This window comes from Dipodomys merriami, unplaced genomic scaffold (assembly GCF_024711535.1).
Source record: "Dipodomys merriami isolate MVZ:Mamm:240054 unplaced genomic scaffold, mDipMer1.0.p SCAF_1188, whole genome shotgun sequence".
NCBI classification, from domain to species: Eukaryota; Metazoa; Chordata; class Mammalia; order Rodentia; family Heteromyidae; genus Dipodomys; species Dipodomys merriami.
The window spans coordinates 148,958-176,077 of NW_027202480.1; the positions used below are offsets into that span (position 1 = coordinate 148,958).

Genomic DNA, 27,120 nt, shown 5'->3' on the forward strand with positions numbered 1-27,120 from the left:
GGAAATAGCAGTCTCATGGTAACTTTTCTGCCCAGGGCTGGCTTTGAAACACCATCCTCATTTCTCAGCCTCCTGAGAAGGTAGGATTACAGGCGTGAGTCACCTGTACACTTGTGCTCATTTGTTTTTCTTTTAACTGTAATAAAAGTTTAGTTCCCCCACCTAAATACGTGCACACTGAGATGCAAATTGGCTTTAAATAAACCACTAGTTGAGGATGCTGAGATTACAAATGATGGCAAATTGTTTTTAACTTTTTATAATATGTGAAGCTTGAACTGAGCGCCTGGTTGAAATCTCTGTTCTCTTGTGCTCAAGGCTATCACTCTACTAGTTTGGCCCACAGTGCCCCTTTTAGTTTCTTGGTAACCAGTTAATAAGATAATTTACTCACAGACCTTCTTACCAAGGCTGTTACTAATCCTCGATTATCAGATCTCAGCCACCTGAGTTGTTATGATTACTGGCATGAGCCACTGGCACCAGTTTTTTAAAAGGCAACAACAGATTACTTTAGGGGAGGTTGCAGGAGGAAAGAGCTAGAGGCTAAACAAGCTCTCACATACAAAATAGTTGTAGTGTTCCAGTGAAGAGTCCTAGGCCAGAGAATTACTAAGTGTGCCATCACAGTACAGAGAGTTTGGCCAGAGAGGGAAAATACAGGCAAGGAGACATATCTGAGCACTTGCCATTAGCTGCAGCTGCAGTGGCGGCAGCAATGACAGCAGCCTAGCCACCAAACGAACAACACAGAGTCTGGGACAATGGTGCCAGAAACAGCAGGTGACAGGATTCTTCTTAAAACCAGAAAGGGCTGACAAGTAGCAGGTATCTTCTTCCTGCAGATCACAGACCAGAGACAACCCAGGAACCAAGACTCCAGGGTAAATTGAATACTGACATACTCACCCGCACTCACCCCCGGAGGTCTCCATATTTGATATTGAAAAGGCCCAGCTGAGGAGCTAGCTCCAACTCAGGCCTTGGAAAAAAAACAAACGAGTCATTTAGGAGGTCACAGGCACCTGACCTGACCTGCCAGGCTCAGCTCCTCCCTGGGAAAATTCACCCAGCCCAAGCAGACAAAGCTCTGCCATGAGGGGAGTAACGTTCTTCACTGGGTAAACAGAGCCAGAGGCTGCCCCTCCCTACAGCAGCCTAGACAATCAAGTAAAATTCAGTAAACATAAACCCTGAGAATGGCTCCAGGCTGGGCTCTGTGAGTGTCTCAGAAGCTACCCCTCAGGGAAAAGCTACAATTTGCTGAAAGGCCTCAGTTCTACCCAGAACCTAGCCTCATCACAACTTCTTCAAACTAGAGGAAACAGCCATCTCCCTCTTTTGTGAAACTCAAAGCAGATCTCTCTCTCATTGAACTAGCCTGGGAGGAGGATCACAAAATCCTGGGTAAAGCAGAGCATTTTTCTGCCTGCTCAAACAAATTGACTTAAGAATACAATCTAGCCACAGGCAAAACAAAAAACACAAGCAGATTAGAGACTCCATCAAGAGACTGGTTACAGACACAGGGAGATACAGGATCTTCCCATCTAATCCCTCCCCGCCCACCCCCAAAGAAAAGAGCTCTTTGTTGTACCTTTTTTGTTTTTTTGTTTTTTTAAAAAATTGTTTTCTATTAATCTTTTTTTCTCCCCTCCTATTTTTTATTTTAGGTGTATGTGTGTGTGTGTGCTTTGTTTAAATCTCTACTGACCTTTTGGTCCTTTTTTCCTTTTTTTTTTCTTTTTCATTCTTTTCATTTTTCTTCTGTTTCCTTCTTTTTTGTGTGACTTAATTGCTGTTCTGCTCATCCTCAGATATATGCCGTCATCAAATATTAGATTGAAAGACCATAGTCCCCTAGGATACTTTCATCAATGGGAGGGCACCCCAGAAACTCAGGCTCCAGGCCGGGAGATGCAATAAACAAGTGGAGTTTATTTGACGTTTGCGCAAACGGACTCTCTGCCATGGTCAGTCAGAGAGCCCTGAGCAGCGGTTACAAGCCTTTTTAAAGGCAAAAAAAACCCAAATGATTAAAGCATAACACAAAGCATCCCATGATTGGTCCATTTAAAGGTCACCATATACGCCAAAAATCACTTTGCCAAGTGGGAAATTTTGTAACACTCTTTGTAAAACATTTGGCTCATGGTTGGTTTAAGGGGGGTTTACATGGTTACAGGCCTATGATTGGTTGACATTTGGCTTAGCTTGGGGTCTTGCCAGGTGGTCGTTATCTCAAGGTCCTGTCTGAGGAATTTCTAAATGGGAACTGAGGAACACGTACTGTCTGTTCTTTATCTATGACCACTGACCTTGTTCTGGGGCCGGCATCTGGTCTCTGAAACTTCTTAACTCATTTCTGGGAAGGGAAGGGTCAGTGCTAGCGTAAGCAAGTTTACAGAAGCACAATCAGCAGTTAGCAAGTTAGTAATGGTAATGGGCAATTTTTTATCTTTCATTTCCCCCTTCTTCTCTCGACTAATTTTAATCTTAAAATTCATGGTGTCTCTATATTATCTTGTGGGGTGTCAGTTTTTCTCAGTGCTTGGTATTGAGATCTCAGAACTAATAGATGGACTGTGCTGATTTTTTTTCTTTTACAAAAGATACCAATCTGTTGAGTATACCATTTGCAACATACTCCTACCATTTGCTACATACTTAAACTTTCTGAGGTTTGTCTTAAAGACAATTTTTAAATTTACCCAATTCCTTTTCCAAGGCTTTCTTTACCATTTGCTACATACTTGAACTTTCTGAGATTTGTCTTAAAGACAATCCTTACTTTTTAAATCCTTTCTTCTCCAAAGAGGACATTTTTTCCCCAATTCCTTTCTCAAAACTCTCTTTACTACCCTCCTCTTTGTTACAATTCCTTGAGCTTCTTTGTGTCTAGAGTTTAAAACTTCCCAATTTTTCCTGTGGCTTGTGAAACCAAGTTATCTCAGAACAACCTCAAGGTACCACTGGGCTGGAGAAGCTTGCTAGATTTTAAGGCTAAGAGTATTACTTCCATTGATAACACACTCAGGTTATTACCATACCAGAGCCAAACTAGGCTGTGACCATAGAGTGGATTTCCAGTCACTATGCACTGAAGTACCTAAGGCAAGCAAGCCAGTGATATCCTTGTCCCCAATATCCACTGTGGGAAGAGAGGGTTTCTGGATATCACCCAAAAGAATGTCCCACAAGATCTTAGATTTAGCAGCAGTCAACCAGGAAGCAGACTCAGGTCATGGAATCAGGAAGGAGTTTCTCCAGGTGGTTGTCAGGACGTCATCGAACTTTACCCATTAGGGTATGCAACAGCAGCAGCAGCAGCAGTAGGGTCTCTCAGTGGCTCCAAGGGACTGTCATACCTCATGCTGGGCTGTAAATTCCTACACAGACTGGTTAAGGATACATTGCATAGGCTTGGCAGACTTTGATCCTGCTAGTTTTTAAGATCTTTAAACAATAGTCCAGGACAATTTACCAAAATCACAACTTTTTTATTAACCAGATATTTTTGTAAATAGACACAGAAGGCTCAGAAGGCTTAGTCTTGTAGCCATCTCTGACAGATGCAGTCTCCACACCTTGCACACCAACAACTATTAACACTATTCTTTATGCCTTTTTTAAAAAAATTATTTTATCTATTTTGCCTCATTTTTTCAAAACTGACTATGGACCCTTGATCTTAAAATGGGGGTAGAAGGGCGAAGTTCCATCTTCTGTAACTTCTTCAAGCTGACTTCAGGGGCATTGATCTTACTTAGCCAGGAACCTATAACCTTAGCCTATTTTACACAGAGGCTATCAGGGTTAGATGTCATTAAGAACAATATTTAACTTTTGACAACTGCACAGACCTTTTCTCCGGCTACAGCAATGTAGCTTGTTTAGCACTCTGGTTTGCAAAAGCATCTTTCTAGATGGCTTAGGAATGTGATCTCTAATGATCCCAACAATGCCTAAGTTATCTTTGCAGGCCTTTAGACAGATATCAATAGAAATACACTCTCAGGTTTACAAAATTTTTCCTGAGCAGATGAACTTCATGTAACTAGTGTCAGCTCAATTAGAGCTGCCAATTAGAGCTTTTGGCACATAAAGGGGTTGAGATTTAAACTATCCCCCACATTTTATAACATTAATTTTTTACTATCACAGAGGACTGGCAAGTTCCTGTCCCTTACAAGGTAGTCATGAACATTATGCATGCTTACAAACTATCTCCCATGACCTCCTGGCTCTGACCAGTTTTGAAGGGCAACACAGAAATGATTCTAGGATCTGACATTTTTGCCATCCAAGCAGTGGCTTACTGTCTCTAGATGTTCCTCCATTGCTTTTGTCCTAGGAGTGTCTTCTCCACATTGGGATAAATGCCTCATTGGCATTTCCCTTTAGCTGGTCGCTGGACCTGAACTCGGGGCCTGAGTGCTGTCCCTCAACTGTACAGTTCAAGGCTAGTACTCTGCCACTATGAGTCCCAAAGCAACTCTGCTTGCTCTTTCAGCACTCTGCTGGCTGAGTAGAGGTTACAGTCTCACAGGGACCTTTTTGTGCCTGGGCTGGCTTTGAACCAGTTTGCAGATCAATGAGTCTTATAAAAGGCCACCTTACTCCAATTAAAAGCAACAAGGCTGTCAACATAGAAGTAGCTTTTAAGCATGCTCTTACCTGAAACTTATTAAGAGTCAAAGTTATATCAAACAAACTTGTAAGAATCCTCTGTGCTTTGCTCTGGGCTTTGCTGGAAAATTAAAAAAAAAAAAAACCCTATAAGAGCAAACTAGAATAGCAATCATTTTGATAATACTAAACTTTTTTCTTGGTGTACATTGAGGCCAATGTTAAGAACAATTTTACATTTAAACTTTATATCCAAAAATCCATTTCCTATTTTTTAAGTCTCCTTTAATCTTCTTTTTAATATTGTATACCTCAGTTTTTATTTGCATTTTGAAAAGATCCCTTGAAATCTTGAGGCCAAGTGTCACTCATTACCTCTTGGCTGCTTGTTTTATAACAGATACACATTAAGATTTTTAAACTCAAATGACAATTTTTCCTTAATGCGAAAATAACAATCATCATAACTGAACCAAAAAGCTAGACTTAACACCTTTATAACTTTTAAAAACATCCTAATTGCAGAACATATTTGAAAGTAAGCCACATTATACAAATAACTTTTTAACCCTCTTTTTAAGGCCTTCCTAATTTTAATGTTAACACACACAAGGGAAGTTTTAGCAATACTAATCAGATCATCACATCACTCATTTTAACCATCATGTTTTCAGTGTCTATCTGCAGGGAAAAGAGAGAACAAAGATGGGCCACTCAGCCACTTCTATGGAATGGGCACACACCCAATCTGACTCTTTAGGTTTAGATGAACTGCGTTTGTGCCAGCTTGCCCTCTTTCACCATGCGTGGACTATTCCCCGGGCTTGTCCCACCATGCATGTCCAGCTGAACTGAACTTCTGCTTGTTCACCCCTCACCCCTAAAGATAGGTCTTCTGTTGGCTTCTAAGTTTTTCCCCTTTTCTTATCTCTTGGTTTTCGAATGAAATACACAGTTTTTAGACAGACAGAAAAAGTAATGTCTTTGATGGTGTTAAACTAACCTTTATATTTAAATTTTTAATATTTATCCCCAAATTTTAGCCAAGGGAACTAGATCCCAAAAACCAATGCATTTTTGTTAAGCCAGATAACTTGATTACAGTATAAACAGTCTTATGCATTTAAAACATTAGTTTTTTAAAATACCAGATTTTCTAATTTGCAAGTTAAAGAAACTTTAAAGAGCCATTTAAAACAATGTGAAAAATTTTGAAACATTTTTGTTAATGTCCAAACCTCATAACCTTTTGAACTTTTAAATTTATACTCACCCAATTGTTACAGCATGCTGACAATTCTTATCTTTGAACACATTCACAGACACACAAAAAACAGTCACACTCTGGTTTGCAATAGCATCTTTCTAGATGGCTTAGGAATGTGAACTCTAATGATCCCAACAATGCCTAAATAGACAGATATTAATAGAAACACACTCTCAGGTTTAACCTTTTGAATTTTTAAATTTAAACTCATCCAATTGTTACAGCATGCTGACAATTCTTATCTTTGAACACGTTCACAGACACACAAAAAACACTCACACAGATCTTAAAGCGCGAAAAAATCAAAATCAGTCATACGTACACCTTTTAAAGTTTTTAAACAAAAATTTAAGACAGTATTTCTTTTAAACTAGGTACCTTTGTTGGGCTTTATTTTCCCAGAGCTTGTTTGTCTAGCAAGGCAATTCACTAATTAGTCTCTTGAATCCCTTCTGTTGGAGGAGAGCTGGGGGAGGGGGTCACCTAAAACTAAACTAGTCAGATTTTTTAATCCAATTTTAGACAAGAGCACTTCACAAATTGTTACATTGTCAGGACTAGCTGAAAAAGTCCAAACCAGGCACACAGCCTTCTACACCCTCCTTGCCGGCAGCCTCCACAAGGAGAAAATGCAGCCTGAGGCTTGAAGGGAACCAAACTAGCCCAGCTGGAACTTTTATTCTCCCAGAGATGTTTAAATAAATAAATAACAAAAATACAGATAAACACAAAAAACAAGGATCCACATTTAAAACTGGTACCAATTCTAAAACAGAAATAGACAAAAACTGAAGGCTGAGTTGGGGACTAATGGGCCCAAGTTCATTCCTACCGGAACCCTGTGCTGCTCCCACTCAGCAAGCTGAATCCAGAGTCTGCTTAGTGAGCCTGCCACACTCACCCAGAACTTCCCTACCCCAGAAAACATAAAACAAACACACACACTAAAGTAAACAAGACAAACAAGTGGCCACAAAGACAAAATCAAGACTCAGTGAATGGGGCTACATCTCACCACCATTTGCTTACCAGGCGACTCAACACCCCCTACTCACCTCCGGAGGATTTTTCTTTTAGATTCCTGCAGACGTTGACTGAGGGGCCTTCCAAGGCAGAGGAGAATTCCCAGTCATCTTGGGGCAAAGGAAAAGTAAAACCCCTAGCAGCCGTCCCCTCAGACTGACAGATTCTCCCCCACGCTCAGACCCCCCTCAGCCAAGGCCCAAAGCTGAGATCTAACTGGGGCCACTTGCAGGTGGTCAGTGGCAGCTTCCTAATTGACAAACAAGCAAGTTACAAAAGCAGAAGGAGCAGTTTTTGTTTTCAAACGAACTAGGAGAGGGTCTCGGGGTGTCCTAGGAGGGGACTCACTTGTTGTCCCATCTCTATAGAGAATACAAAACACACATTAAAAACGATTAACACTAAACAGAGACAGACAGAACCAGATGCCGCGCGGCAACCAAGTGAATACAGATGAGGAAGGAAATTACAGATGGGAGTGGCCAGCCGTGCCTTAACTCCCCAGAACAGAGAGACACTCAGATCTCTTCCTTCCTTGAGATGACCCTGGAGCAGGACTCCAGGGCAGGACCAAGGCACTGGGCACGTCTGCTTTTCCCTCTGGCCCAAATACAGATTCAGAGGACCCTGGAGCAGGGCTCCAGGGCGGGACTAGGGTACTGGGCACATCTGTTTTTCCCCCTAGTCCAAATACAGATTTGGATCCCAGAACGCAAAACGAAAGTGACAAACACACAAGACAAGAGCTCTATCTTACCTCTTGCTGGTCCTGGAATCTGGGGTTTGGGAGCGCCTGGTTCCTGGCCAATGCACCAAATAAAAGACCCTAATCCCCTAGGATACTTTCATCAATGGGAGGGCACCCCAGAAACTCAGAATCCAGGCTGGGAGATGCAATAAGCAAGAGGAGTTTATTTGACGTTTGCGCAAATGGACTCTCTGCCCCGGTCAGTCAGAAAGCCCCGAGCAGCGGTTACAAGCCTTTTTAAAGGCAAAAATCCACAAGATTAATGCTTAACACAAAGTATCCAATGATTGGTCCATTTAAAGGTCACCATATACGCCAACAATCACTTTGCCAAGCGGGAAATTTTGTAACACTCTTTGTAAAACAATTGGCTCATGGTTGGTTTAAGGGGGGGTTACATGGTTACAGGTCTATGATTGGTTGACATTTGGCTTAGCTTGGGGTCTTGCCAGGTGGTCGTTATCTCAAGGTCCTGTCTGGGGTATTTCTAAATGGGAACTGAGGAACACGTACTGTCTGTTCTTTATCTATGACCACTGACCTTGTTCTGGGGCCGGCATCTGGTCTCTGAAACTTCTTAACTCATTTCTGGGAAGGGAAGGGTCAGTGCTAGCATAAGCAAGTTTACAGAAGCACAATCAGCAGTTAGCAAGTTAGTAATGGTAATCATCAATTTTTAATTTTTCAATACCTTACCCCCATTGTATACACACTTAATCAAGAATTGTATTACTCAATTCAAAACTTCTTAACCTTAAATTCTGTAATAGCAGTATTATCTCTTTATACCTATATAATTTTTGAGAATCTATTTTTTAGTTTTTCATGTATCCTTTCTGTTAGGTTTTTAAAAAGAGGTAGGCGAGTAAGAACCGCACCAGCACGCACGTGGTATTCAGATAAGGGGTAGGTTTATTCAGTAGACCTGCTTGGACCAGGCAAGGGTGGCACTCCACGTGGCTGGGAAAGGCCTGGGAATGAGAGAGAGCTGGGAAGAGAGGAAAGAGAGAGAAAAGAGCAGAGAGAGGGGTAAGAACAGTAGCACTCACGTGGTATTCAGGTAAGGGGTAGACCTGCTGGGACCAGGCAAGGTTGGCACTCCACGTGGCTGGGAAAGAGAGAGAGCAAGAGAGCAAGAAAAGAGCAGCAAGAGCTAGAAACGAACAGAGAGAGAAAAAAGGGAGTCTGGGCCTGGGCTAGCCCTTATGTAGGGTATGGGTGGGGAAAGGTGTGGCCACATCAAATTCAGATGTGACCTCAGCGGATGCAGATGTGACCTCTTCCAGGTGTCCCAGTTGCCTAGGTAACGCAGGTACTGGGTGGAGACTTTGCTGCGAGGAGGGTGGAGTCTGCTCGCCATCCAGGAGCGGACCTTACACTTTCTATCCCTCCCCTCCTCTCATCGTATCCTTTTCTTCTCTCAATATCACCTTAAACGTAGATAATTTTTAAGATTCATTTTTTAAATTTAAATATTCGTTTTTCCCATTTTTCTTGTCTGTTTTATCCTCTCTCCTACTATTCTGTCCAATCCATTTTCCTCTTTGAGATTAGAACTTGGTTAAATTCACTCTCCTTTTGCCTCTCCACATTCTTCTAATCCTATTTTTCCTCACATTTGTCCCTAAATATAATAATTTCTGGTTTTCCAAATTCATCCTTGCTGTTGTTAGCCCATTAATCCATAGTTGTTTGATGTTGAATAGATTGTATCTGTTGAACTAGATTATATCTGCGTAGTTTTGCCTGTGCCACTACAGGACTTTTGTTGATGCATGCCTTGAAAAATGTATTCTAGCAGAAAACTGGTGTCACTTCATATCAAATGGGCAGAACAAGCCAGAAAAACACAAGAAAAATGCAGGTCCTGGTATCTCAACTCCCACTCATGATAACCAGGTGACAGATAATTTGTATTCCAGAGGAGAGTTCCCCAAAAGCTCTATAAATATTACTGGAAAACATGGTGAATGAACATGAATAAAACCTTCAAAGGACTCGGTGTGAACATGATAGGGAGAGAGAGGAAGCAAACCAAAGATCAATACAGTAATCTCATGAGCATGAGGAAGCTACTCAAAGATTGATACAGAAATGCATGAACAGGCTGAGAACACTCAAAGAGAAATACAGGAATTGTATGAACAGGCTGAAAACAGACAAAGAGAATGTCAGGAATTGAGTGAGCAGGCTGAGAAAAGTCAAAGAGAACTACAGGAATTGCATGAACATGAGGAATCTAATCAATGAGTAATACAGGAATTGCAAGGGAGGGACGAGAATAAACAAAGATCAATAGAGGCATTCATGGAATCCTTAAACAGACACCTGAAAAAATTCGGGGAGACCACAAAGGGAATGCTGAATGGAACCTGACAGAAGGAATGGGAATATAAGGGAACCATAACCAAACAACTAAGTGATTTGAAAATAAGCACTGAAGACCAAGTTAAGGAAGTAAAGAAGCTCATACGAGATCTAAAACAAAGCTTCAGCAAAGCATTTGAAGTCATCAAAGACAAACAATTAGAGGAAAATGAATAAAAAACAAAGAAGAAAGTCTTGACAGTAGATTAGACCATGCAGAAGATCGAATCTTGGTGACTGAAGACAGCCTAGATATTATAGAGAAAGAATATACAACTATACAAGACAAATCCAGAAATAGTTTTAGATATATTCAGCAATTGGAATACACCATCAGAAGGCATAATCTGAGAATAATGGGTGTAGAGGAGCACCTAGAGACAGAAGAAAATGGTCTAGGAAATTTGTTTAACAGGATCCTAGCAAAGAAATTCCCAAACATGCAAAAAGATAGGCCTATTCAGATACTAGAAACTTTTAGAACCCCAAATAAACCAGAAGAGAGCAGGACATCCCACCGTCATATTATAATATTCACAAGATCAATTCAGAACAAGGAAAAGATCCTTAAAGCTGTCAAGGAGAAAAGATCAATCATCTATGAAGGGAAACAAATTAGAATAACTTCATTTTTTCAGCAGAGAAAATTAAAGCAAGAAGAGACTGGAATGATGCATGCCATGACCTAAAGACAAAATATGAACCAAGAATACTGTAAACAGCTAAATTCTCCTTCATAACCAAAGGTGAAATAAAAACCTTCCATAGCAAAGAAAAACTGAAAAAATATATCTCCACCAAACCGGTCCTACAAAAGATACTTAAAGATGTCCTACAAAGACAGAACCTACAAGATGACAATAAAGGCAAAGAAACAACACCCAAACTGAGAATCCAAAAACCATAGGAAGAACCAAGTTGCTGCAGCCCCCAAGAAGGTGGATAAAATTGCAGAAACTAGCAAACACTTCTTAGTCCTTTCTGTCAACATTAACGGACTTAACTCTCCAATTAAGCGACATAGACTGTCTAGTTGGATTAAAAAGCAACATCTTTCTATCTGCTGCCTTCAAGAGTCAAATTTTGCCCAAAAAAACAGAAACATTTTCAATGTTAAAGGCGGGAACAAAATCTACCAAGCAAACGGTCCCCATAAACAGGTGGGAGTTGCAATCCTAATATCAGATAAAATAGACTTCAAATAAAAATTCGTGAGAAGAGATAAAGAAGAACACTACATACGAATTAAGGGATAATTCTTTCTTTCAGGAGGATATTACAATAATAAATACTATTCGACAAATAATGGATCACCGAAATTTATCCAACAAACACTATTTTCCCCAAAATCTCAAATTGATCCAAAGACAAGTGGTGCCTGGGAGGGGAGGGGAGGAGGGAGGATTGGATAGGGGGTGGGGGGGAGGCTGGGAAGGGATGTGAAGGGTAAACAAAGGAAGAGGCTGCAATGCTTGATAAGAAATGCATGCATTATCCTGTCCATGTAATTGTAACCCCTCTGTACAGTGTGTTCACAAAAATAAATAAAAAAATAAATAAAATAAAAATTAAAAAAAAAGAATTGTTGGGGCCTTTAACAGACCACTTTCCACACTAAGATTAAGTAGACAAAAACTCAACAGAGAAACTGCAGATCTAAAGAACTGCCTAGATCAACTAGATTTAACAGTCAACTACTGAATATTTCACCCAGCAGCCTCAGAATTCACTTTTTTCTCACCACTACATGGAACATTTTCCTAAATAGAGCACTTTATTTAATTGTGAAAATACTGTAGAGACGGGTTACAATTACATGGGCAAGACAATGAGTACATTTCTCATAAAGCATTGTAGCCTCCTTCTTTGTTTCCCCTTCCCATCTCATCCTCTCCCCGTCCTACCACCCAACCCTCCTCCCCACCCCACCAAATTTGTAAAGTTCGATTTTGACATAATGTATGTCTCGTTGCAATGAGTCCACCTATATGACTATTTGAACGATTTGTTTTTTCCCTTCCCCTCCACAAATGATAACAACCTCAAATACAGTGAAAGCAGGTGTTATACAGTGGGGGAGGCACATACAAAGCAACAAAGAAATAATCTTATAAATGTGTTAGAAAAAATTGCATGAAAGAAAAAAACATTTCAATAAATATCTTAGGGTTCATTTCCCTAATATCAACTTATCTGACCTTTTTTGCTTGACTCAGATATATACTAGTTATTACAAATAGGGGAAACCATGAGACCTATGTTTCTTTGGGCCTAGACTTTACTTAATACAATTTTTCCCAAGTCTTTCCATTTCCAAACAAATGGGGCAATGTCATTCTTTCTGATGGAGGCATAGAATTCCATTGTGTATGTATACCACATTTTCCTGATCCATTCATCTGCTGAGGGGCATCTGGGTGGATTCCATATCTTAGCTATGATAAATAAGGCTGCAATAAACATAGTTGTGCTGGTAGTTTTAGTATGGTCTTGTTTGTGATCCTTTGGGTAAATGAACAAAAGTGGGATTTCTGGGTCATAGGGGAGCTTTATGTGGAGTCGTTTGAGGAAACTCCATACTGCTTCTGTTGTTATTAGAGTTCTTGATTATAGCCATTCTAACTGGGGTGAGGTGGTATCTCAATGCTGTTTTGATTTGCATTTCTTTTATGGCTACAGAGGTTGAGCATTTCTTCATGTGTCTATTGGCCATCCTTCTTTCCTCTTCAGGGAAGTTTCTCTTTAAGTCTTTAGCTCACTTAATTATTGGGAAGTTTTTTCTTTGAAGGTTTGTTGTTGGGGAGTTTATTTTTTTTTTGAGTTGCAGATATATTTCAGATAAGAGACCCTTGTCTGTTGTATGGCTAGTGAAGACCTTCTCCCAATCCACTGGCTTTCTATTGATCTTGCTAGCTATGTCCTTTGCCATGCAGAAACTATGCAATTTCATGGAATCCCATTTGTCCAAACCTTCTTAGATTTGTTGTGTGTCTGGGTCTCTATTAAGAAAATTTCCGCCTGCGTCTTTGGATCTATGTCTGATTTGAGGGAATGTAGTGTTTCTTGGAGAAATTTGGGTGCTCCGTTGTATGGTGAATAGATATTTAGAATTGTAATATCCTGCTGAAGGAGAGATCCCTTAATTAGTATGTAGCGACCTTTTAATTTTTTCTCACTAATTTTAATTTGAAGTCTATTTTATCTAATATTAGGATTGCAACCCATGCCTGGTTATGAGGGCCATTTGCTTGGCAGAGTTTGTTTCAACCTTTCACATTGAAAATGTGTTTTTTTTACGGGCAAGATGTGACTCCTGAAAGGAGCAGATAGAAGGATGTTGCTTTTTGCTCCAAGTATACAGTCTATGTCATTTAATTAGAGAGTTAAGTCTGTTAATGTTGAGATTTAGGACTGAAGTATTTGGGAGTTGCTGCCATTTTATCCACATTCTTGATGGCTGTGGTTACTTGGTTCTTCCTATGGTTTTTGGATTCTGTTTGGGTGCGGTTGCTTGGCCTTTATTGTGATCTAGTTGGTTTTCTATGTGTAGCACATTTTTAAGAATTTTTCGTAGATCTGGTTTGGTGGAGATGTATTGTTTCAATTTTTCTTTGCTACGGAATGTTTTTATTTGACCTTCGGTTATGAAGGATAGTTTATCTGGTTACAGTATTCTTGTTTGATAGTTGTCTTTAGGGCATGGCATAGATCATTTCAGGCTCTTCTAGCATTAGTTGTCTCTGCTGAGAAATCTCAGGTGATTCTAATTGGTTTCACTTTATAGGTAATTGATCTTTTCTCCTTGACAGCTTTAAGGAACTTTTCCTCGGTCTGAATTGACCCTGTGTGGATTATAATGTGACTGTGGCATGTCCTATCCTGATCTGGTCTATTTGTTGTTCTAAAAGTCTCTTGTATCTGAATAGACTTATCGTTTTGGGTATTTGGGAAGTTCTCTGCTAGGATCCTGTTAAACAAATTTACTAGACCATTAACTTCTGTCTCTAGGTCCTCCTCTACACCCATTAGCCTCAGATTAGGCCTTCTGATGTTATCTTCCAAATGTTTAATAGCTCTATCATATTTCTTGGATTTGTCTTGGATGGTTGTATGTTCTTTCCCTATAATATCTAGGCTATCTTCAATCCCTGAAATTCGATCTTCAGCATGGTCTAACCTACTATCAAGTCTCTCAACTTTGTTTTTTATTTCTTTTCCTTCTAGTTGCTCAGCTTTGATGGCTTCAGAATCTTTGTTGGAGTTTTGTTTTTGATCTTGTATGGACTTCTTTACTTCCTTAATTTGTGTTCAGTGGTGTTCTCAAATCACTTAGTTGATTGGTTATGGTTTCCTTGGATGCACATTCCTTCTGTTGGGTTCCGTTCAGCATTCCCTTTTGTGGTCTCCCTGACTTGTTTGAGCTCTCTGTTCATGAATTCCTTGAATGCCTTTAGTGATCTTTCTGTATTCTCATCACACTCTCTCAATTCCTCTATTACTCTTTGATTAGCTTCTTCACATTCACACAGTTCCTGTAGTTCTCTTTGAGTGTTTTCAGCCTGCTCACGCCATTCATGACTTTCTCTTTGACTGATCCCAGCCTGTTCACACAATTCCTTTATTTCTCTTTAAGTGTGCTCAAGCTACTCTCGCAATTCCTGTATCAATCTTTGAGTAGCTTCCTCACACTCAAGATATTCTTTATTTTGCCTCCTCTCTCTCCCTATCATGCTCATACAGAGTCCTTTGCAGGTTTTCATTCTTTTCATTTACCTAGTTTACCAGTAGTATTTGTAGAGGTTTTTGAGAACTCTCTTATGGATTATTTGCCATCTTATTTGTCCCCGGATTATTATGAGTGGGAGTTGATATACCTGGCCTTGCCATTTTTCTTGTTTTTTTCCGGATTGCTCTGCCCATTTGGGATGAAAATAAACCAGTTTTGTGCTTGCACACTATTTTAAGGCAAGCATCAACCAAAGTGTGTAGTTGCACAGTGAAAAGCCTACAGATACAATATAGTTCAATAGATATATCTATTCAATATCAAACAACTAAGTATTAATGGGCTACTAACCGCAAAGAAGAATTTGGCAGACAGAAATTATTAGGTTTAGGGAGAGATGTGGGTAAAAATAGGCATAAAGGGATGTGAAAATGCAGTGGGAGAGTTAACTTACATAAATACTAAATTCAAAGCGGGAAATCGCTAGGATTAAATGATAGTAGTCAGAGAAAAAAGAAGAAAGAGAAAGAAAAAAAGGCAAGAAAAAATAGAAAAACAAACATTAAAAATTAAGAAGTATAACACTTAAAAATCATGCAAATTTGAAAACATAATATTTGGAGAAGAACGTGGATAGATTAAGAGAACAGGAGGGATAGAAAGGAGATGTGGAAAACTTAAAAATAAAAATCCTTAAAATATTATATAGGTATTAAGAGGCAGTACTGCTATTAAGGAAGTTAAGTCTAAGTAGTTTTAAATTAAGTAATAAATTTCTGAATTAAGTGTATACACAATGGGGCTAAAGTCAAATAATCAACTACGGGTGTATGTGAGGATGAGAAAAGTAATTAAGTCATGCAAAGAATGAAAGAGAAGAAAACGTGAAAAGAAGGAGAAGGAAAGAAAAAAAAGGATTAAATGGTCTCTAGAGGTAAACACAGCACATTTATTTTAAAAGAAAAACAGAAAAAAATACACACATATAACCCCAAAATAAAAATTATAAGAGCAAGAAAAAAAAGTTAATAGAAAACAAAAATTTTTAGTTAAAAATTAAAAATTAAAAAAAATGTTTAGAAAAAAATTATAAAAGTTAAAAGAAAAGAGATCTTTGATTTTTTTTGAGGGGATGGGATGATCCTGTATCTCCCTTGTGTCCATAACCTGTCGCTTGTTGGAGTATCTGGCCTGCTTGTGGTGTTTGATTTTCCTGTGGCTTGGATAGTTTCTTAAGTAAATTTGTTTGAGCAGGCAGAAAAATGCTCTGCTTTACCAAGGATTTTCTGATCTTCCTCCCAGGCTAGTTCAATAGGACAGAGATCTACTTTGAGTTTCACAAAAGAGGGAGATGACTGTTTCCTCTAGTTTGGAGATGCTGTGATGAGGATAGGTTCTGGGTAGAATTGAGGCCTTTTAGCCAACAGTAGCTTTCCCCTGAGGAGATAGCTTGTGAGACTCACAGAGCCCATCCTGGAGCCATTCTCTGAATTTCAATTCATTGTCAAGGCTACTGTAGGGAGGGGCAGCCTCTGGCTCTGTTTACCCAGTGAAGAAAGACACTCCTGGGGCTGGCGGCCCAAACTGGATGACTTTTCCCAAGGGGGAGCTGAGCCTAGCAGGTCAGATTAAGTTCCTGTGACCTGCTAAATGACTCTTGTTTTCTTCCAAGGCCTGAGTTGGAGCTAGCTGCACAGCCAGGCTTTGTCAGTATTGAAGATGGAGATCTCCAGTAATCAGAGGGGAGTGTTGGCCTTCCTTCCTCTGCTCCCTGAGAAGGCGTGAGGATGTCAGGCTTCTACTCAAGCCAGACTCTTGGTTCCTGGGTCATCTTTGGTCTGTGAACTTCAGGATGAAGATGTGTGCCTCTTGTAAGTTCTTGCTGGTGTTGAGTAGAAACTGCTCGCTTGCCGCGTCTGGCGCCTAAGTCCCGGACTCTCTGTGTTGCAGGTATGGCGGCTATGGCTGCCACCGCTGCCGCCGCATCCGTGGCAACTAGCAAGTGCTCTTATCTGTCTCCTTGCCTGGATTTTCCCTCTCTGGCCTAACTCTCTGTCCTGTGATGGCACACTTGGTGTAATTCTCTGGCTTACGACTATTCATTGGAACACTAAAATTGCTTTCTATGCGAGAGCTTGTTTAGTCTCCAGCTTCTCCTCTGCCATCTTCCCAGAACTCATCAGAAAATAACATTTAAAGGCAAGCCCATGCAGGAAATTACATGGGACATTTTGCTGTGTGTGCCAGTCATGGGGGTTGAATTTGTTCTACTTTACTCAAGGCTGGTGTTCTATTACTCTCAGCTAATTGGTGGGATCACTATCAGCTAATTGGAGGTAAAGAGTCTCATGGAATTTCCTGTGCAGGCTGACTTCAAACTGATAATCAGATTTCAGCTTCTTGAGACATTCTGTGCTTTACATGAGACTCTTATCTCCAATGAACCACCAAAAAGAAGAAAAAAAAACACCTGGTGTTGAGCTGTGGTTCCAATGACAGAAATAAGACAATGATTTCTGGACAGCACCTACACCTTGAGATCAAGCTCCAGGACCAGCACACATAAGAATAAAATAAATAAATGAAAAGAAAGGTGGAAGAAGAAAATGGGAGCCGATTTCAGAGTTTCAAATGAGCAAAACTGAGTGAGCTTACACTTGTTACTGTACTTACTCAAGGGTCTCACATCTGAGGATCAGTGTTCAAGGCCAGCCAAGCCAGGGGTGTCCATGTACTCAACTCTAATTAGCCAACTACAGTTTTTTTTAAAAGCTCCAAATGTGCTGTGGCTAGTATTAAAAATATACTGGGACAGGGCTGGGAAGGTGACTCAGTGGGAGAGTACTTGCTTTGCATGCAAGAAGCCCTGGGTTCAATTCCTCACCAACACATAAGCAGAAAAAGCCAGAAGTGGCGCAGTAACACAAGTGGTACGGCTCTAGCCTCAAGCTGAAGAACTGAGGGACAGCACCCAGGCCCAGAGTTCAGACTCCATGATAGGCAAAAAAAAAAAAAAAAAAAAAATAGAAACTGGGACAATACCTAGGCTCTGATTTATAGTTCCTAGCCCAAAATATATATGGAAATAAAAAGTAGAAATTAAAAAATGTATAAGAAAATCCAATTAAATTTTCAAAATGTGTCATGAGTTTTTGGTTTTTGTGTGTAATCCTCTTTTTTGGTCGGTTGTAAGGCTTGAACTCTGGGCCTGAAGGCTGTCCCTCAGCTCTTCAGTTCAAGGATAGTGCTCTACCACTTTAGCTACAGTGCCATTTCCTTTTGTGTGTAATCCTAAATACTAAGATAGATTAAATCTGAGGGCTATCGTCTCTCATCTTGAAATCACAAGCAAAACAAATAAACAAGAAAACAGTAGTGAATCTGTGATGGAGTTGTAAAGCACCAGGCTTGAGTGAGAAAGCTATGAAACAGTGCCCTGGCTCAGAGATCTAGCTTCAGGATCACAAAAATGTAAATAAGAAGAGAACCTGGAGCTGGTGACTCATGCCTGTAATTCTAGAACTCCAGGAGGCAGAAATATGGGTATCCAGTGTAAAGGCCAACCCAAGCAGGAAAGTCCAGAAGACAGTTGTTTGTGGGCCATCCTGGGGCTAGAACTGTAGTACTCCCAGATTTTTGGCAGTTAATTGGAGGTAAGGATTTTAGACTTTCCTGCTCAGCCTGGCTTTGAACCATGAAGGTCCGATTTCAGCCTCCTGAAACAAGCCAGGTCTTGCATGAGTTCTGGCTCCAGCACCAGCACACTCACAAAAAATGAAATGAATACATGCAAAGAAGACTAGAAGAGAAAGAAGAACCAATAACTGAGGCTGCAATGAGTCAATCAGCCCATCACTGGTGGCTCATAACTTTAATTCTAGTTACTCAGGAGGCTAAACTGTGTGGATATTATTTAAAGGCCAGACCGAGTAGGAAAGTCCGTAAGATTTGTGTGTGTGTAAGTATGTCTGTGTGAGTCCTGTTGCTGGAACTTGTACTGTTTTGTTCAAAGCTCTACTAATCTCAGCTTTTTAGTGGTTATAATTGGAGATACCATGTACTTTGCTGCCCAGGCTGCCAAACTTTGATTCTCAGATTTCAGCCTCATAAATCTGGTCTGGCTCTACATTATATTCATTTCTAATTAAACACCGAAACAGAAAAAAAAATCCTGGAGTTTAGCTGTGGTTCAACTGGCAGAAGTGGGAAAATTTCTGGGACAGCACCCAGACGCTGAGTTCAAGCTGGAGGACAAACTCAGAAGAAATAAAAAGAGGATAGAAGTACAAAAGGAAGAGTCAGTGACAGAGGTTGAAATGAACCAAAAATTGGTTTCTCACACATGTTGTACGAGGGACTCAGGAGGATTAAATCTAAGATTCACGGTTCATGGTCAGCCCACGCAGGAGAGTCCATGAGACTCATATATCTAATTTGCCACCAAAAAATAAGCTATAATTTGTACTTCGGCTCATTCGGTTGAGTGGTAGTCTCAAATAGAAACTTTGGGACAAAACCTAGGCCCTGATTTGAAGTCCTAGACATACATTTCAAAACAAACAAACAAACAAAAATATCCCATGAATTAAAAAATGATGGGAAAAAGAGAAAACTAAGGTTTAAAAATGAGCCATGTTTTTTGGTTCATGTGTGTATTCCTATCCATTCTAGGTTCAAAGCTAGACTGGGCAGTAAAGTATATGAAACTGTTAACCCCAACTACCCAACCAAAAGCTGGATGTGCAGATATGATAGTAGATGTAAAGCACTGTATTTGGTGCAAAAGGTAATTTAAAAACTGCTGACCCAGAGTTCAATTCTTAGTGCTAAAAAATTGTAGGAGAGTGAAATAAGACCAATTGTAAATTTAAATATAAGTCTGGGGTTTGTTGATAATGGCTGTAGTTGATCCCTGGCTAAAAAATCTTCGGATCAAGTTTAAAGGCCAACCCAAAAAGCAAAGTTCAGGAGATTTTGTGTGTAAATGTGTGTGTATGTGTGATTGTTTGTGTGTGTGTGTGTGTGTGTGTGTGTGTGTGTGTGTGTTTCTATTTGTGATGTGTGTGTTTCTGTAGTATCCTTTGCCTAGTGCCCTAGCATTCTCAGCTTTTGTGTGGTGAATTGGAGATAAGAGTGTCATCGACTTTCCTGCCCAGACTGGCTTTGAAACATTGTCCTCAGATTTCAGCTACTTTATTTAGCTGGAATTTGAGCAGTGGCTTAAGTGGCAGAACTGGGAAAATATTTTCTGGAACTGCATGCAGACCCTGAGTTCAAGCCCCAGGACATACACAGAAGAAATAAAGAGGAGTCGAAGTAACCAAGGAAGAGCGAGTGACAAAGGCTTAAATCAATCAAGCATCAGTGGCTCATACATGTTTTACTAGCGATTCAAGAGCCTGAAATCTGAGGATGATGGTTCATGGCCAGCCTAGGCAGGAGAGTCCATGACTTTTGTCTCTAATTAATCAACCCTCCAAAAAAGTGCCAAATAATTATGATCATCTCATGTAATAGAGGATATGCTTGAAAAAAATCTTCTAGGACAGAATATGAGCCCCAATTTGTCGACCCAGGATCAGCACACACAAATGCAAAAAATAAAAAGTAAACAAAAGAAGGAAGTGGCAAGCACATATTAACGTTTTAAAATGACACAACGGTTGTTGGTCCTGTGTATAATCCTAACTACACAAGAGGGTGACATCTGAGGATTGTGGTATCAAGTAAGCCTGGGTAAGAACGTGCTTGAGATGCTTATCCCAGCTACCTAACACAAAGCCCTGAGCTGGAGCTGAGGTGGTAAAGCAACACCCTTCAGTTAAATAGCTAAGAAAAAGTCCCCAGAGCCAGAGGTCAAGCTGCAGGACGACTAAAAATTACAAATAACAAAATCAATACAAAGGAGAGCGGATGAAGAGAGACTGAAATCTGAGGATCCACGATTTAAAGTTAATGCATGCAAGAAAATCCATGAGACGTTCTGTGTATGTGTGCTTCTGTGTGCCATCTTGAAGCTTGTGTGTGCCTCCTTGAACTTGTGGTGGTTTGTTCAAGGACAGAGCTCTACCACTCCAATATTTGCAGTGGTTAATTGGAGGTCATGGTCTCATCGACTTTCCTTCTCAGCCTGGCTTGATTCATGTACGATTTCTTCAGATTCTTTTCTCCAATTAATTGTCAAAAAGAAAAAAAAGCCTGGGAATTGAGTTATGGCTCAAGTGGCAGAATTGGGCAATCAGTTTCTGGGACAGCAACCAGACCCTGAGTTCATGCCCCAGGACAATCACAGGAGGATTAAAGAAAGAGAGGCTATAAGTGCAGAAGGAAGATCCAATGACAGACGTTTCAATAAATCAAGCATTCGTAGCTCACCAATGTTCTATCACCTACTCAGGAGGATGAAATCTGAGGATCACCATTGAGGGCAAGCCCAGGTAGGAGAATCCATGAGACCCTTATGTCTCATTTGTCACCAAAAATATGACACTAGCTGTGCTCTGGTTCATGTGGTATATTCCTAGTCTTAAATAGAAAGCTCTGGTACAGCACACAGGCCCTGGTGCTGAGGTCCCAGCACAAAAACATACAAAAACAAAGAAAAAAGAGCACAAATTATGAAAGATGAGAGAGAGAGAAAATTATCATTTCAAAATGAGCCATGGGTTGTTGGTTTATTTGTGTATACTGAGGAAGTTGAAATATGAGGATCACAACTCAAAGCCAGCCTGGCTAGGAAAGTGATTGAAATTCTTATCTTCTACTACCCAGCAAAAGCTGGAAATGAAGGTGTGATAGTAGTTGTAAAGTACTGAAATTTGGTGAAACGCTGGAAGTAGTTTCCTGGTCCAGAATTCAGCCCAAAGTCGACCAAAAACAAAACTGAAAGAAGAGAAGAAATGACCATTTGAGATTTAAAAAATAAGCCTGGCGCTGGTGGTCCATGCTTATAATTTTAGTTTTCAGGAGACTGAAGTTTGAAGATAGTATTTAAAGGTCAGTCCAAACAGGAAAGGCATGGGGCTTTGTTTTTTCTGTTTGTCAACCTAGGGGTTGAATTTATGTATGAGCTCTACCACTCCCAGCATCTTGGCAGTCGATGAAAACAATCTCATGAACTTTCCTGCTCAGGCTGGCTTCAAACTATGATACTCAGATTTCAGCCTCCTGAGTCTTGCTGGGCTTTACATGAGACTTATCTCCAAAAGGAAGACAAATAAAACCTGGCGATTGAGCTGTGGCTCCAATGGCAGAAATGAAAAAATAATTTCTGAAACAGCACCCAGACCTTGATATTAACTTCAGGGCCAACATACATACAAAGAATAAAATAAATGTGGAGGAGGGTGGGAGAAGAAAGAGTCAATTTTAGAGTTTAAAATGAGCCAAGCGTAGTGGGCACACACCTGTGATGGTAGCTACTCAGGAGGCTCAAATCTGAGGATCACAGTTGAAAGCCAGACCAGATAGGAGAATTCATATATTCAACTCTAAGTAGCTATTTAAAACCTAACAATATCAACAAATAGCCACAAGTTGTGCAGTGGCTCATTTGTTAATTTGCTAGTCTTGAGTAAACACCTCGGGGATAGCACCTGGGCTGATTTGTGGACCCAGGACCAGCATATACAAGGAAATAAAAATACAAATAAAAAGGTGTAAGTATTGCAGAGAATATAGCTTAGTGATAGCGTGCTTGCCTAGCATGTTTGTATTCCTGGGTCTGTTTCCTCAGTACCTCATAAATAGAAAAGCCTGGAAACGGCACTGTGGCTCAAGTAATAGAGTCCTCAACTTCAGTAAAAGAAGCTCAAGAACAGTGCCCAAGCCCTGATTTCAAGCCTCAAGGCTAGGAACAAAAAAGAAAAAAGGTGGGAGAAAATCCAATTAAAGTTTAAAAATTATCCCTGAATTTTTGCTTGATGTGTTTAGTCCTAGTGATTCAGAAGGCTGAAATCTAAAGGTTGTTGTTCGTAGCCAACCTGGACAGGGAAGTGCCTAAGTCTCCAACTAATCAGCAAAAAAATCCAGAAATGAGGATGTAGTTGTGTTTGGAAAGTACCAGCCCTGAGGAAAAAAACCTATGATAAACAGTGCCCTGCCTCAGAGATCCAGCCTCAGGATGACAATAAGAGAAATAAATGATTGGAAGTAGAGAACCTTGGACTGTTGGCTCATGTCTGTAATTCTAGAAAAGCAAGAAGCTAAAATATAAGATCGAGTGTAAAGGCAAACCCAGTCAAGAAATTCCAGGAATCCATGTGACCTATGTTTCTTTAGGCCTGGCTTACTTCACTGAATATAATTGTTTTTCAAGTCTTTCCATTTCCTAACAAATGGGGCAATGTCATTCTTTCTGATGGAGGCATAGAATTCCATGGTGTACTGAGTCAAGCAGAAAAGGTCAGATAAGGTGATGTTAGGGAAATGAACCCTAAGATATGTATTCAAATGTTTTTTCGGTTTGTGGTTCATGTGTATAATTGGAGCACTTCAGGAAGCTGAAGTCAGACGACCCAGAAAAGTACATTAAAATCTTACGTTCAATAAGCCAGCAAAAAGCTAGAAGTGGAGCTATGGTTGAATTGTAAAACATAATCCTTGAGTCAAAAAGCTAATAAACACAAGGGTGCTGAGACTCTAGCCTATAATCCTAGATATTCAGGAGTTTGAGAAATGAAAATCATGGTTCAAAACCAACCTGGGAAGGAAAGTTAATGAGGTCTTATCTCCAATTAATCACCAGAAAACCTGAAGTGCTGCTGTGGCTGAAATAGTAGAGCATTCGCCTTAAGCTGAAGAGTTCAAAGACAGCACTCAGGCCGAGGGTTCAACTCCACGCTCCTTAAAAATAGTTAAGAAACAGCAATAAGGCCCAGAGATCAGGTCTACTGACCGCAATTAAAAAGCATTGAGGTTGAAGGCAAGAAACAGCTGAGTAAAAATATTAAAATGTCAGAGGCTGGTTGCTCATGCCTGTAGATTCTAGCTACCTAGGCTGCATTTCAAAGCCATTATTAACAGGAAAGTCCATGAGACTTGTGTATGTAATTTCCAGTATTAGGTGTTGAACTTGCCCTGTTTTACTCAAGTCTAGAGTACGACAATCGCCAGCTTTTTGGTGATTAATTGGAGATAAGAATCTCAGACTTCATCTGGGAAGTTGGCTCAATGGTAGGGTGCTAGCCTTGCATGCATGAGGACCTGGGTTTGATTCTTCAGAACCACATAAGCAGGAAAAGCCGAAAATGTTGCTGCAGCAAAATTGATAGAGCACTAACCTTCAGCTGGAATGCTGTTGGACAGCGCCAAAGCCTAGTTTTCAGGCCCACAACCAATGGCAAAATAACAATTTAAAAAAACCCTCAGACTTTGCTGTTCAGAATGGCTTCAAACCAAGACCCTCAGATTTCAGCCTCCTTAGTAGTATTGGGGTTCGCATGAGACTCTTCAAAAAGAAAGCAGCTGGAAGTTGAGCTGTGGCTCAATTGGCAGAACTGAGCAAAATCTCTGAGACAGTGGCCAGTCCCTAGATGGAGAAAAAAACATAAAAATTTCAAAAATAAATAATAAATTGTAATACAGAAAATATCATGTTTAATATGACACAAAGGAAAACTTTTTTTTTAAGTTCAGCAAACAAGAACATACTACAATGTTTCAAAATGACATACTGAGAGTAAGGGGAAAAAGAAAAATTTTAAAATTCATGTAAATATTAAATCCAAACTGTCATGACCAAAATCTAATATGATCAGAAACGTATCTCTCACTTGTAATTGCTTATAAACAATTGTCCCTCCAGTTTCAGCACTAGCATGGGGATTTATGTAAGACCTCTCTATGCAGCCTTGATTGAATAGGGATCTTCCTGCTTTAGACTCTTGAGTTAGAAATACAGGCTTTGCTCTTTTTTTTAATACACAAATTACATTTTAAATCTCAACATCAATATTTAAATAATGGATTATGGGTAAAAGCATGAAAAAACATCCACCAGAGAACCTCTGAGCAATACTATCATAACAGTAGAAGAGCACCTACCACTTAATGTAGGTAACAGAAGGAAGATTTAGCATTTTTTTGGAAGTGCAGGGGATTGAACACAGGGCCTCATGTTTGCTAGGTATAAAACTCAGTGACATTAATTATATGCACACTACTTTTTAACCATTACCTCTGCTTGTGAACTTTCCTTTCATTACTGATGGAATCCACACAATGACCTGCACCAGAAACTTTTGTTTTGTTTGGTTTTTGGTCGGTCATGGGGCTTGACCTTTGAATTGGGCACTGTCTCTGTGCTCTTCAGCTCAAGGCGAGTTCTCTACCGCTGGAGCTACAGGACCACTTCCGGTTTTCTAGTGTTTTATTGGAGATAATAGTCTCACAGAATTTCCTGCCCGGACTGGCTTTCAACTGTGATCCTCAGATCTCAGCCTCCTGAGTATTTGGGATTACAGGTGTGAGCCACCCTCGCCCAGCCCCAGAAACTTTTAATCTTCCCTATTTCCCTTAAGAAATTCTTTAGTCAATATATTTTACATAAATTGATTATTTTGTGTCCATCCATGACAGACATATATTAATTGCAGCCTTTTGTGGATGAGTTATAATTTATGCACACCTCATTTTATAAACTTATTCATCTGGGCCCACATTTAGCAGCTTGTTCTGAGAAGAATGGTAGCTGTTTTGCTAGCCACCTCTATCCTCTGCCATTTCCTATTCAAATTAGTCTTTGGTATCAGTTTGAGTCTGCTCAGAGGGTAGAGCCAGCCTGGCCTGGCTTTGAACCATGATCCTCAGATTTATGTCTCCTAAATACCTAGGATTACAGGCTTGAGACATCTGCACCAGGCCATCATTTCTTCCAAGAACATTTCAGGGGGATGGAATAGCACAGCACCACATACATTTATTAGCAACTGCCCCTGGTGAGCCAGATGCTCAGACCAAATCCACTGACCTTGATATTGTCTTTGGTGTCCAAACGAATATTGTTGGAGTTAAGGTCTTCGTGTATGATTTTGTTTTGTTGTAAGTAGTGAACAGCACTTACATGTGTGACAAGCCTCCTGGTTTCATCCTCATATAGGCGGCAGAACATTCAGATCCATCCCAGGAAGTATCCCCTAGTGGCCAGTTCCATGATGAGATACACATTCTCTTCCTTCTCCTTTACCTGGTACAACCTGCCGATGTGTTTGTGCCATACCTTCTTAAAAATGTCCACATTTTCTTTATCCAATGATGAGGACTCTCACTTCCAGAGTATTTTAAATGCCACGTCCTTGTCTGTGAGGTGGGAATGGGTCAGCTTCACTTTTCCATAGGTACCTGTGTCAAAAAGCTCTTTCTTCTGGTATTGTTTGATGATCTCCTCCTTCAAGGAGCTTGAGAGTGATTCTTTCTGTACTTTCATCGTTCTGCTACAATGGCAGGTAGCAAGTCTACCTAAATAAATTAAATAAAGTAAAGGAAAAGCCAGAAAGAGTAAAAAGAAATAACTAAATCCAAATAACAGCCTGTCCCCACTAACAAAAAATCATTTAACTTTGATTCAGTCCAGCGGGTCATCAAGCAAGAGCTCCAAGCTCTGTTAACTGATATAGGTTGGAGCACAGTGGCTTCCTATATATCTTTCATGACCTCACACAATGGAGCAATCACAACCAGGCATAGTGATGTCATAGAAGAAATGGACCAATCAGAGTCTGGTCCAGTGAGGTCAGAGAAATAGTGGACCAATCACAGCCTGCCAGCATTGACACTCTAGCTCTTAGACCTCAAAGACTGTTGCTAAGGAATCCATGAGGTTTCTCTTGTCGTTCTCGTGGCATTTCTATCTGAAACCACTAGGACAGTGGTTAAAATCCTCTGATTTTCTGGAGGACTACTGAATCTTATAAATTTCTTCTCTGGAGACACTAGCTAATAGCCTCCATTCTTGATGGCCACCTTATCCAATGTCTTTTTCCAGCAATAGCACTGCACAAAGGACTCCGCCCTTCTCAAGGACAGCTGTGTCCTACAAGTTCATCCTGAGGGGACAAGTTCCAGGGTGTCTTTGAGCCACCACCCTCACAATTCACCTTCCTCAGTTAGGATTATAGGCCTGACCATCGGTAGGTACTTAGCTCATCTCTTACATTTGGAGGAAGTATATTTGCTAGAAAGGTGGTTTTAGATATGTCATTTTAACCCTTTAAATTTGTTGTTCTCTGAGTAAGGTTATCTACAGACCTCAGAGCACATCTTGGCTTTCTCTCTGAATATTTAGTTTCTGTGAAAGACTCGTCTCAGGCCTAAGTGTTTAATGCTTCAAATGCTTTATAGGTTTCCAGACATATCCAGGGC

General features: G+C 40.2%; 1 long non-coding RNA gene across 1 annotated transcript; it reads right to left on the reverse strand.

The window, feature by feature from the left end:
• Positions 1 to 3,351: 3,351 nt before the first annotated feature.
• Positions 3,352 to 7,025, reverse strand: LOC138822942 (uncharacterized). The gene is made up of 3 exons (XR_011370693.1): positions 6,952 to 7,025; positions 4,678 to 4,750; positions 3,352 to 3,398 (listed from the first exon to the last, which is right to left on the reverse strand). It is a non-coding gene; the product is annotated as an uncharacterized lncRNA (long non-coding RNA).
• Between the last annotated feature and the right edge of the window lie 20,095 nt (positions 7,026 to 27,120).